The sequence below is a fragment of the Glycine max genome, chromosome 11 (genome assembly GCF_000004515.6).
Source record: "Glycine max cultivar Williams 82 chromosome 11, Glycine_max_v4.0, whole genome shotgun sequence".
NCBI lineage: Eukaryota > Viridiplantae > Streptophyta > Magnoliopsida > Fabales > Fabaceae > Glycine > Glycine max.
In genome coordinates this window covers 31,528,576-31,539,612 of record NC_038247.2, presented here as the reverse complement: position 1 = coordinate 31,539,612, position 11,037 = coordinate 31,528,576, and positions in this window count along the sequence as shown.

Here is an 11,037-nt window from a genome sequence, read left to right as displayed (position 1 = left end):
GCTAGAGCTTAGCTACACACCCCCTATAATAGCTAAGCTCACCCCCATGACAAAAAACATGAAAATACAAAAAAAAGTCCTTACTACAAAGACTACTCAAAATGCCCTGAAATACAAGGCTAAAACCCTATACTACTAGAATGGCCAAAATACAAGGCCCAAACGAAGGAAAAACCTATTCTAATATTTACAAAGATAAGCGGGCTCATACTTAGCCCATGGGCTCGAAATCTACCTTAAGGCTCATGAGAACCCTAGGGCCTTCTGATGCAAGCTCCATTGGAGCTTGTAGGCCTAGGATCTTCTTCATCAATGGATTCCTTTGCTTCTTGGAAGATAAATGGCAGCGGAATGGAGAAGGAAGAGAGAGAGGAGACGCCACTTCAAGGAGAAGATGAGTCTAGAAGAAGCTCACCACCATAGGAGGCCATGGATAAGAGCTTGGAGGAAGAAGGAGATGAATGAAGGGAGAGGGAGAGAAGAGCACGAAATTTTGTGCTCAAAAGGAGCTCTGAAATCTGAAGTTAATATTCAAATGATCAAAGTTGAAAAAAATGCACACACATGACCTCTATTTATAGCCTAAGTGTCACACAAAATTGGAGGGAAATTCAAATTTCACTTGAATTTGAAATTGAATTTGTGGAGCCAAACTTTGGAGCCAAAATTTCACTAATTATGATTAGTGAATTTTAGTTATGGTTCAGCCCACTAATCCAAGATCAATTCCAAGATTCTCCACTAAGTGTGCTTAGGTGTCATGAGGCATGAAAAGCATGAAGGACATGCACAAAGTGTGACTATATGATGTGGCAATGGGGTGTAGTAAGCAAATGCTCACCTCCCCCTCTAAAATTTAATTGGATTGGGCTTCAACCAATTCAATTAAATTTATTTCCAACCACACACATCAAATATCCACTTAGTGCATGTGAAATTACAAAACTACCCCTAATACAAAAACTAGTCTAGGTGCCCTAAAATACAAGGGCTGAAAAATCCTATATTTCTAGGGTACCCTACCTACATTATGGAGCCCTAAATACAAGGCCCAAAAATAATGAAACCTTAATCTAATATTTACAAAGATAAGCGGGCTCGTACTTAGCCCATGGGCCCGAAATCTACCCTAAGGCTCATAAGAACCCTAGGGCCTTCTCTTGCATCTCTAGCCCAATCTACTTGGAGTTTTTCTATCCAATGCCCTTGCGGAGTAGGATTGCATCACCTTCCCTTGGATCTCTAGCCCAATCTACTTGGAGTCTTCTACCCAATGCCCTTGCGGGATAGGATTGCATCAAAAGTCTCCACCAAAAATGACTACTATACCCCCAAAAAGAGAATTTCCATTATTTGAATAACTCGTAATGTCTCTAAGACTCTTGTGTAATGTTTCAAAACAAAAATTTTGTGTGTCATTGGTGGTGTTTCATCCCATATTATTAGTTTTGCGAAAATTCTTTGAGCTTTGTTTCACTATCATTGTTTGGACCATTTTGTAGACACATATTTCTTGTGAGCCTTAACACATGACAATATTGCCCCAAAGGTATGATGAATTGACTTTTGCATTGATTATGTCTGAACGACATCCTCTTGGGATAACCAGAAGAATTTGTCTAAAGTCTCCACCAAAAATGACTACTATACCCCCAAAAAGAGAATTTCCATTATTTGAATAACTCGTAATGTCTCTAAGACTCTTGTGTAATGTTTCAAAACAACAATTTTGTGTGTCATTGGTGGTGTTTCATCCCATATTATTAGTTTTGCTACTTAACAACTCGGCAAGTTCACTACCTTGATGGATATTACAAGTTGAGTTCTCAAATGTAGGAACAGGGATAGCAAACTTTGAGTGTGTTGTTATCCCTCTGAGCAACAACAAAGATGCTAGTCACTTGATGTTGCGGTTAAGACAATATCACCATGTGAACACGATGCCGAAGCTAATGTCTTCTTCTATATAAAAGTCTTTCCAACACCAACATAACCATAGATGAAAAACATGCCATCGCAAGCATTATTCACTGCTGTCATAATTGTCTCAAAGATTTTTTTTGCTCATCTGTCACAATATAAAGTAACAAAAAGTTATGTTGATTGTCATCAAAACAAACTTGTAAATAAATAATACAATTTTAATTTTATTATAAGTAATTAATCAATTCACCTATAAGAGATTGAAATAAATTTTCAAATTCATCACACGAATTAGCTTTGTCATAATTGTGTTATGCATATATAAGCTTGTTTGTTATTATGCTTGTTAAGATCCCTTGTGGATATGGCATGGATGGATAAGCTCTAATACTTTTATTTTCAATTACTATAACTCCTTAATTTGCAACAGAGTTAAATTCTAAGAGAGAATAGATCCTAGACTCACCCAATTTATTTCTTTTCAATTTATGTAGCTCACTCACTTGCCTTGCATTTGGCCTTATTACAACAACACACACTCTCTTTATTTTCATTTTACTCTTTTTTTTAACACGTAACTTATTTGTTGTGTGTGTTGATGTGTCTTACTTTTTCACTTAACATCCCAACTAACTCCCCCAAATTTGGGGCAAATTGCCTTGAACCATATGCTCCCCTAGCACCTAAGCAAGGTAGATGGAGATATTCATTCAAGCTCAGGGTTCAATTTGAAAATTTAATTCAGCTCACAAAGGGTGCAAAGGATACAATTATAATTCAAGGTAAGCTTTCTGGTCAAGTAGTTTAAAAATAAAATAATGGCCTTCATTACTTTCAAACTTATGCTTTTCATTCTAGAATTCAGAGACTGATACAAAGACTATTGCTCAATGCTAGTCGTTCACTTACAATCTAAGATCACACTTTCACTGGGTTATGGTTCAAGCTTTTCAGTCTCAATCAATCTGTCTACTAACTAACATTTCTAATTGCAAGCTTACATTCTTGTTCTTTCTTTGTCTAGCATACACACTTGCTCAAACTCATGATAAAACACAAGCTTCATTTCAATCATGCATTCAATCCAAAATCACCATTTCAAAACTATATTAAAACTGCATTTTCAAGGAGTCAAGTTAAACTGTTCTATCTGCATAAGGACTTTCAAAATCTTTCCAAAACAAAAAGTATATTGTAAACCATATTAACATACCATAAAACCATAATAGTTCATATGTACTAAAAACCGTACAACCAATATACCACACAAACATAATAATTAAAATGTACTAAGAACAAGATAATTATAATAATAATAATAGGAGGATAGGTAATCAGATCCTGTCATTCATCCTGATCCTGCTCCTCATCATCCAAATGTAGCACTGGAGTCCCCGAAGGAGTAGTAGTCCGTCCCTCCTCCTCATCTAAAAAATGGAGAATGGGGGTAGCAAGAGGAGTAGTGGCTAATCTAGGTACTGGAACTGTGGGGTCTTCAGAGATAATAAGAGGTGTAAATGGGAGAGCTGCTTTTGGTGCGGGAGAAGATGGATCCACCACTGGAGATGGTGGATCAACTGGTACTAGAATTGGCTTAGGAGAAGCAGCCTCATCGGGTCTCATCTCTAATCCTCCACCTGAAAAATCAAAAGCTCCAGGGATGGTGGCTTCAGAAGATGCATCTTGTACCTGCTGAGGTACCTGAGCACTAGGATCCCCACCTTCTCTTACAATAGAAGGCAGGATTTTGGGCCAGGATACCTTCTCCCTGAACTGTTCCACTGACAGAATGGATCCTGAAGGAGCTACCACCTGCAAGATCTGCATTAACAAAATTTGTCCTTGATGAAGACTCTAAAGCATGGCTTCAAAGCGCTGAGAGTCCTGGGAAGATGGGCTTGGAGGAGATGGTGTAGGAGTAGCAGAAGTGGAAGGAGCTGGTGGAGTAGAAGAAGAGGGAACATCAGCTGGTCGAGCCCTTTCCTTCCTTGCCCCTCTGAAGTTAACTATCAGATCATCCACATTCCAACAATTTTTCTAAATGTAGGCCAAGTTAATGTCCGGGCTCAGGCTCTCATAGGTCAGACTGTTAGAGGTAAATCCTCTAGCTTTGCAAAGGGCAGTGATTAAGGCTGGAAATTCAAGCCTAGAGGAGTTACTCTAAGCAATGGAAGAAATCTGACCTGAGATAAGGGCTCCGATGTTCATGTCCATGTTAGACACCAAGCCATAGACCAACCTAGCTCTGTCCATGTTCAAATCTGAGGTGTTGGATGTGGGAGCTAGGTTGGAGTAAGAGAAGACATTCCATGTCTGGGCCAGTGTCTTCAGATCTTTTCTAAGAAGTTTCCATGGCTGGCCCTCAACATTCAAAACAAACCCCTTGTGGGGAATACAAAGCTTGGCTTCAATCTCCTAGTGGTTCATCCTCAACCTGCAAAACTTAGAGTAGGTGGGTAAAGATTCCCCCTCCTCTAACACCACTGGAATCTGAAGAAATTCATTTAGGTTGTCTGCATCGATCTTAATCAGATGTCCTCTTACTCTAGCTTGTTTAGGGGCTGGTTCCTCTGGGCTGTATAGATTAGCATAAAATTCCTTCACCACTGCCATGTCTATGCTTCCATCTTGGAGTTTGGTGAGGCGTTTGTGGAGATTACGCCTCTCCAACAACACTTTAAACTTGTCGAACTCAGTATGATAAATTTTAACATTTCTCTTCGGAATGATGTTCCGACCAAGAATGTTGTCCGTATATCTATTCCAAGCTTCCAGAGATTGGAAACACCTGGTATCATTGTGGCGTCCCTAAATAATGACTGGTTTAATAGTAATGATTTAAATAACAAAAACCATGGGAATTTTTTTTTTCTTTTTATTTTTATTTTTCATTTCTTTCTCTTTTTCGCAGTAATTAAGTTCAGAAGGAAAATCATCACTATAGAGTCCTGAATGGCCAGTTTACAACTCTATTCAGAGTCATTTCTTTCTGATCACACATAACCTTTAAAATATGTTGCTCTTTCAAAAATAAAAGTATGCCAGTCATTACTTTAGGTTGTCACATGAAAATAATAAAATAAAATACGGTCGATGAACTCTTTTTCAAATAAAGTTTGCTAATGCTTTCTTTTCAAATAAAGGATTAAACATAAATACATTCATCATCTAAAGCTGTCCAAAATATGGGAGTTTTGCAAAATACATAGTGTCATCCAGAGCAAAGGTGTCCAATGTGGTGGCTCCAACCACATGTATACATTCATCAAATTCTTATACAATAGGTCTACCCATACAAAAAAAAAGAGTAAACCTAACAGTCAGTACTAGATACACCCACCCTCAAAAAGTATATAAAACTAGTCTAAGGAGTTGTCTACTATGATGGAGAGCCTCCACTAGTCGTCATCTCTCCAGGGTCGCTCTCCTCCATAGAGTCTGCCTCAGATGCCGACATGACGTCCTTGGGAGAATCCACCTCAGGGAATGGGTCCTCATCACCCTCTAGAAAGTCAAGAGCATCCACAACAGGCTCAGGAGGTAGCTCCTCTGGATCCTCCTCAGGGTCTTCCTCAGATGACGTCACCTCGATCACTTGGATTAGCTCCACTAGACGATATGGAGTAGGCGTAGGTAATATCCATTCCACAGTGTGCTGAAGCGTGCGTGCTGGTTCCTCTGGATGTACCAACGAAGTAGCTGTGAGTCGGATCGGGCCACGAAATCGGCACCTCGCATTGCCTTCGAGGGTCTCCCAAACTCCCTCTAGGCACTCCATCTCCACTCGGTCATGGATGAACTGCGCTGCCATCACGATCTACAAGAAATAAAAGAAAGGGGTAGACTCTTTCACGAGAGATCTAACTACGATAGCAACACAAAGCGTCCCATAACCACTACATGCAATTAAAAGGTATGCCTCAAGGCTTTTCATCTCTGGTAATCGATTACACAGCCTTGGTAATCGATTACCAGAGGCCAAACTCGAATTACACAGCTTCAGAACATGAAAACCTACAAAATGCACTGTGTAATTGATTACATATAACTGGTAATCGATTACCAGTGGCCTGTTACTCTGTGTAATCGATTACACAACATTGGTAATCGATTACCAGAGGCCCCCTCAATATTCCAGTTCCAATTCTAAGCCTGGTAATCGATTACACCCCTTTGGTAATCGATTACCAGAAGCCATCTCAACTTCCTGGTCCCATTTTTAGGCCTGGTAATGGATTACACCTCCTTTGTAATCGATTACCAGAGACCATCTTAACTTCCTGTCTTCACTTTTAAGCCTTGTAATCGATTACCCACCCTTGGTAATCGATTACTAGAGGCCATATCCCAAATATCACTCAAGATCCATACCTGGCCAACCACCACACAAGCCTCCTTGCTTTGTAGTCTTTGTTCTTTTATCGGTTGACTGCCAGAAGCTCGCCTGTTTAGGTACATCACAGGTTCTCACTGACTGACTATGCCCGGGTTGGGTCGGGATTGGTCAAGCTTGGTTTTGGGCAATAGCACCCCACCTGACGCCCCCAAGGTCTCCTGACCCCCGCGACATATCTCCAGGTACCACTCTGTGGTCAACGAATAAAAGTAGGAAGTCTCACCCTTCCACACTTCCTCACTTCAAGCTTGTAGGATTATGGGGTACCCGTCACATGTGGTACTAGGTGGCGATCGGGCGATGGTGCAAAACAACTCTCCACATCCACAAATCACGCATAAACCCACCATCCCCAGTTGCCCACCTTCAACTGAGCTCACGTACTCCCATGTAGCCCTTATCCTCATTCCTCTCAACACCGGGTCCCCATCAATCTCTCCAAGCTTCCGCAACATCCAAGCAATACAACATCCAACCATCATGAACCATCAAAACCAAGAAAACAGCGCAAAGGAAGAAAACTCTGCCCAAAAAACACAAACCAATACCGCAACTTTCCTTACTCAAATACCCCAGTAACATTCTCTTCGTTCCAATTTGTTAACCGTTGGATCGACTCGAAAATTTTACTGGAGGTCCCTAGTACATAAATCTACATTTTGACCGTTGGGATCTGCTAGGAACCGTCCAGAACCCAATATGTACAACCCTTTCCACAACCAGCCATGCATAAGCATTTTCTGCACAAACACAAAATTCTGCTGCTCACCTTAACAGCAAAATTCTGCATATAAGTGCAGATTTTCGAAATCACCCTTGCCCTCATCCAAAATTGCCCAAATTGGATCCTACAAGTCCTAAATCAAGTATAAATCATATCTAAACCGAAGACAAGCTTCAGACCAAAGCAACTCAAAATCTAGGTATCTAAAACCCCTCAATTTAGTGGATTTTCAAGGTTTGAGGGTGAAAATGAGAATGGGGTAACTTTGGAGCAAACTCTCATCTCACACAAGTCTATAACATTAATCTAAACTCGCTCAAACTGGTTTTTACGATGAAAACTCTATCGAATCAAAATTTGACTCCTCAACACCCAATTTACCCTAGAAATGGCTCTTGCCCTCACTTTGGTCATTCATTTTCCTCCTTTGTACAGCCCAAGCTTTCCCACAATCCTAAATGACATTTCAAACTAGGATTAACTCACTCTAACCTCCAATTACCACTAAATCCAGATTTGGCTTTTCAAATCCTCAAAGCATCACACCTTTCCACTCATATCACTACATTCTCACTTTTTAACCCTAGGTTAACTCTACCCTTCATCTCTATCAGTTTTCCATCAGCCATTTCAGCACACAAGCATCACAAGCATCATCATAAAAACCCTAAAACAGAATGGGTAAGCTTGATTCATACCAAACGTGACAAGTTTAACATGCTTTTATCAAATTTCTTCACAAATAACTATCATGAGGCATAAACCTAGTAAAACTACCCATCATAACTCCCAAAACCCAATACCCACGAAAATTTATGTGAGAAGAAGTCTACCCAAACCTGAAATTTTGAAGTCCCACACGTAGAGGTGCGCTTCACGACTCCGAAAATGGCTTCCTTTCGCGATTTGGAGCAGAAAAGGTGTGTAAAGGTTGGAGCTTTGATGGAGCTTCAATGGTGGAGGAAGAAGAGAGAATAGTAACGAGAGAGAGAGGGAGAAAAGCTTCTAAATTTTCTGAGTGAGGAGAGAGAACATAACTTTTTATGAGAAAATGCTTTCCTTTTCCATTATTTTATTATTATTTTTAAAGCACTTGCCACTTGTCCCATTTTGAGTGGAACAAAAAGGGCCCACCTTTTTCTCTTGATGTGACTCCTGCACAGCCACAAGAAGAGAAAAATCTGACCTTTTGAAATGTTAAAATCCTGCCTCGGTTTGCGTGTTGTTTCTCTGGTTCCCGTCCCTCGCGTTTCTCTGCACCTGTCGGGACCAGTTTTCGAAAGTAAGCAATGTGTATATCAAAACGCTCAGAATGAAACCCCGAGCGTGGTTCAGAGGTTGGTTTTGTTAAATTTTAAGTTGCACGCAAAACGATAATTTTAGACTAATTAGTCGAGAATTAACCTATAACTATCCAGTTATGGATTTCTCTTCGTTAATCAGCCTAACCTGCGTATCTTTCCCCCAATGTACCTACTTCTACCAGGAGTATACATACATATACACTGAATAATACTTATATGTAATCATTCAAAACACATCGTTCACAAAATTCCGGGTAGAAATTTCCAGGATGTCACAATCATACTGAGCTGTGAGTTTAGAAGCCCTGCTCTTTCTCTTCCTGGATGTTATCTACAATAAAAAGGAACCCAAAAAGTTTATTAGACCACAAGTTATTCAAGTTAGAAAAATAGAAAAATAAAACTGAAATAAGCATTAGCCGCTAAGCGCAAACACTCTCGCTTAGCGCGCCTTATAAAAATAAACACATTGGCTAAGCGCAATAGGGTGCGCTTAGCTGATTATTGCAGAAAATTTTGTTTTGTAGAATTGACTTAGCGAGTGTCTTCTCGCTAAGCCTTATTGATGCCGCAACGAATTGTACTAAGCTCAGCAGGACTGGCTTAGCGCTTTTCAAAACTTCAAAATTTGTCTATGTGATATGGCTTAGCGAATCAGACTCGCTTAGCCAATCACTTGCCGCAAGGAATTGCGCTTAGCTCAAATCAGCTAGGTTTAGCACTACGCGATCTTCTCATATTTTTCTAAGTTTCTTGGGCTTAGCGGGATAACACTCGCTTAGCCCTAGTGTTGTCTCATTAAGGGCTTTGTGGCTTAGCGCACACAGCTATCGCTAAGCCATGTTCATATCAGCTGATGAACATTCATTTGAAAAGATGAACTCGCTTAGCATACGTAGCTTTCGCTTAGCGAGTGTGTCTGGAAATCCATAAATTTAAGCATTTTTTATGAACTCGCTTAGCGAGTTTATCGCGTTTTCTAGAAAAAAAAAACACAAAAGAAGTTTTTCAACTTCTTCTTAAGGCCTCTAATAGGCCTTCAAAGCCCTATAATTAAACATGCAAACTGATTTAAACTACCTACACTGCAAAAACCTTAACAAAGTTACAATTTTTACCTATTCTACTAACATTCTAACCCTAAAAATTCAAATTGCTAACCCAAGGTTTTCTATCCTAAAGTATCAACAAGAAAACACAAAGCTAAAGTCAGATAACTTACTTGACGTGAAGAGATTATGTGAATATAGTCCAAAGATGCAGATTTTGAGCTGAAAAACACGAAAGCAGGAAATATGATAAAAGAGAGAGAACACAAAATTTCGGAGAATAGATGCAGTATAATTGTTGTGAGCAGTTACACTGAACTTAAGAAAATTTTGACGCACTCGCTGAGCGAGAGAAAGACGTTGGTTTCTCTTGATGATCTCGCTTAGCGGCCGAATGGGCTCAGCCCAACTTAAAATTCAAAAATATTTTTTTTAGAGTTAGGCTTAGCGCAAAGTAGTGCGCTCAGCGAGTTCTGCAGATAAGAAATCCTGTAACTCTCGCTAAGCTGAGCTCAAGGCCGACTTAGTGAATATAATGCATCCTAGATACAGAAGGGGCACGCGCTTAGCGAGTGGTTGATGGCTTAGCACTATTCAGTCTGCAAGAAAATTGGGCTTAGCGCAGGTACACCCCGCTTAGCCAACAAACACAATGCGCTTAGCAAGCGAGCTTTTGCTTAGCCCAATTCAGATCGAATTGAATTAGGCTTAGCTCACCCATGGCTAGCTTAGTGAACCAAATAGCTTGAGATGCAGGGGTTTGAGCGCTTAGCACAGGCTATCGTCGCTTAGCGCAAGGAGAAGATGCGCTCAGCGAGGTGGCATGCGCTTAGCGAGTGGACTGTTTTCATGAAAATGTTTTTAAGTGATTTTCAGTCCATTTCCTCAAAACATTTAAAACAACCCCCGGTATCTATGACTCAGTATAAGTTGATATCCCTTTTTTTAATGATCATCAAGCAAATTCCAACTTATGCAATGCATGAAAAACAAAATGGAAGAATTCAGAACTGGGTTGCCTCCCAGGAAGTGCTCTTTTAACGTCATTAGCTTGATGCATATACCTCAATGGGTGATATCAAATTTAAGATGTTGTGTGCCTTTTCAAACTCTCCACCATGGTACAATTTCAACCTTTGGCCATTTACCACCCATGTTCGGTCAGGGTCCTGAGATTGTGGGTCATATAGCTCTATTGCACCATAAGGTCGAACTTTCTTGATGACAAAGGGTCCAAACCATTTTGGATTTCAGCTTACCAGGAAATAATTTCAATCTTGAATTAAAAAGTAGTACCTGTTGTCCTGGTTTGAAGTCTCTCTTCAACAACTTTTTATTGTGATAGGCCTTGACACTTTCTTTGTAGAGTTTTGAAGATTCATAAGTTGTCAGTCACAGTTCTTCTAACTCCAACTGTTGAATCTTCCTGTGCTCCCTGAATGCCTTCTCATCAAAATTCAGAAATTTCAGAGCCTAATATGGTTCGTGTTCCATTTCAACTGGTAAATGACATGATTTTCCATACACCAGTTGAAAAGGAGACAAGCCAATTGGGGTCTTGTATGCAGTTCTATAAGCCCACAGTGCATCTTCCAATTTGGTTGACCAATCTTTTTTGGTTGACACCACTGTTTTCTATAA